This window comes from Pseudophryne corroboree, chromosome 11 (assembly GCF_028390025.1).
Source record: "Pseudophryne corroboree isolate aPseCor3 chromosome 11, aPseCor3.hap2, whole genome shotgun sequence".
Taxonomy (NCBI): Eukaryota; Metazoa; Chordata; class Amphibia; order Anura; family Myobatrachidae; genus Pseudophryne; species Pseudophryne corroboree.
Genome location: NC_086454.1, coordinates 279769243 through 279771946, shown reverse-complemented (window position 1 = coordinate 279771946; position 2704 = coordinate 279769243).

Below are 2704 nucleotides of genomic sequence, written 5' to 3'. Positions count from 1 at the left end.
CCTCCTACCAGGCCCCTCCATCAGACCTAGACCAGAGTAATTAGTTCTCCCCTCCCCCCACCCCCTCTTGGCACCACTGTCCATGACAAATTATTTCCTTATAAATAGTTCCTTATCAGCAGCAAGAGGGTTAACACATAACAAATCAAGTATTTCTTTGAGCTACAATATAGTATAACATAACATAACATAACATAACATAACATACTACTATTATTACTTTGACATAAAACAATTTCTATAGCCAAAAAATGAATAACATACTTGGAACGAATATGATGCTTAAATAAATAAATAATCACAGACTTGTGTAAGGTCTATTTAAAAAGATACCACACTTCTCCTTCTACAAAAGATAAATGAACGAAAACAATTAGGATCTTTTGTCAAGTTAATTAAATGCTACCATGTGTAGTAATCTCCGTGGGTTTGGTATACCAGAGGTAAAGCAATGAAAGTGAACATTTTTCTTTGTATAATCAGGAGCAGTAAGTCTGGTAACAGATGAAGGCTCTGCATGCTTATGGCTATTGCACACTAATTTATTGCTAGACGAGGTGAGCCCTTGAATTCTTTAGTCCTATTGAAAGTCAAGAGCATCAATAAGAATGTAAAGTGGAACTATCCAAAGAGAATTAGACAAAATGGACAAGCCGCTGATAACATATTAATGATGGGATGTCTTCGCAACAAATGGTTATTTTGCTATAAACTAGTATTTCACATCAATCTGATTTACCTCATTAATTTATAACCGCTGATATACAGTAATCTTTCATGCTCACATACTGCTTAAAGGCATACTGTATCTTATGTATTAATAGGATTCGGTTTTCCCTTAATTACAATCTATGGCCATAGCATACCTTATACTGTACGGGAATTATACATTGATAAATATTTTATGCAACAAAGAGCCCTTAAGATGATATTACAATTTTCTGAACTAATCTCTGTAAAACACTGATTCTCAAAGTTTCTGTATGTAGAAACGGGGATGATTATTAGAGGTAAGGATTACCATAAACCCCTTAGCGGCTGAGGGCCGTCCAGTCAAACTCATTCAGTGACAAACAATTAAACTTAACATCTAAAATAAAGACTCGGAGACTTGAATTTTTGCAGAAAAACTTGACGGCTATTTATTTATAAGTAGTAAACTAATAAATCTAAAAATAGAGTAAAGAAATTAAGAGTACGGTGGCCAGAAAGAACGGTAGTAACAGTCCACACCAAAGCTCTATACAAACCCAGCAAAGTCACAACCCTAAAACTCTAAACAAAGGTATCCACTCAACCTCTACTTGACTACCCACCCATCCGGGTGGTGAGGCTGCCCCTGTTAAGGTGATCCAGCAGATATTATAACAGTCATCGAAGGTGAGCGCACCCAAAATAATTAGCAAACTCAAACAATAACAGGTAATAATCTGTTCTTTCCCGCCACCGTAACCGTCGAATCCTAACGACAACCACCTCATCATAACAAAAACAAAGGGAGGGAAAATCTTCCAGAAAAGAGGCTGACCTAACTGGCAGCTCCCTTACAACAACTCAGGGACAACCCCTACCCTCTGCACCCATAGGCCACTAAAAACCTGATGTTTCCCTGGTCCGCCCCCAGCCTGAGGGGTTTAACCCTCTCCTGTCCTATTCAGTCCTTTCGCTCTCCAAGTAGGACCACAGTGACCAGACCTTGAATGTGATTGGTAATAGAGAAGAGGTAACAGATAATTCAACCCAAGGCGGGAAATTGTTAATACTTTTATTTGACATTACAATAAAGATTAAAAAATAGGATTTTTTACCTACTGGTAAATCCTTTTCTCATAGTCTATAAGGGATATTGGGGAAAACTAGTACGATGGAGTATAAACGGGGTCCAAAGGAGCCAGTGCACTTTAAATTTCTTCAGCTGGGTGTGCTGGCTCCTCCCCTCTATGCCCCCTCCCACAGGTAAAAACGTGTCCGAAGGAGAAAGGACATATATGGGAGAAGGAACATGATAACAAAAGGTGGTGAGATTTACATACCAGCACACCACTAACATTGAACAACCAGCAATGGCTGGCAACAACAACAGCAACAGCTGAACAGGAAACTAGAGAACAATAACCTGCAGAAAAGTCAACGCACTAAGGCAGGTGCCCAATATCCCTTATGGACTACGAGAAAAGGTTTTACCGGTAGGTATTAAAAATAAATCCTATTTTTTTCTAGCATCCATAAGGGATATTGGGGAAAACTAGTACGATGGGGACGTCCAAAAGCTTCCAGAACAGGTGGGAATGTGCGAAGATTGCTGCAGCACTGCCTGCCCAAACTGAGTATCCTCTTTGGCCAGGGTATCAAACTTGTAGAACTTCACAAAGGTGTTCTTCCCCGACCAGGTAGCAGCTCGGCACAGATGCAAGGCCGAGACTCCACGGGCAGCCGCCCAGGAAGAGCTCACTGATCTTGTAGAGTGGGACTTCAGAGACTTAGGAACAGGTAAGGCTGCCGACACATAGGCCTGTTGGATAGTATGCCTAATCCAACGAGCAATGGACTGCTTTGAAGCAGGGCAACCCTTTTTCTGCACATCATAGAGCACGAACAAGGAATCCGTTTTTCTGACCCTAGCCATGCGCTTGACATAGATCCTCAAGGCATGCACAGCATCCAATGCCTCCAGAGGAGCAGAAGCATCAGAACTGTATGGAAT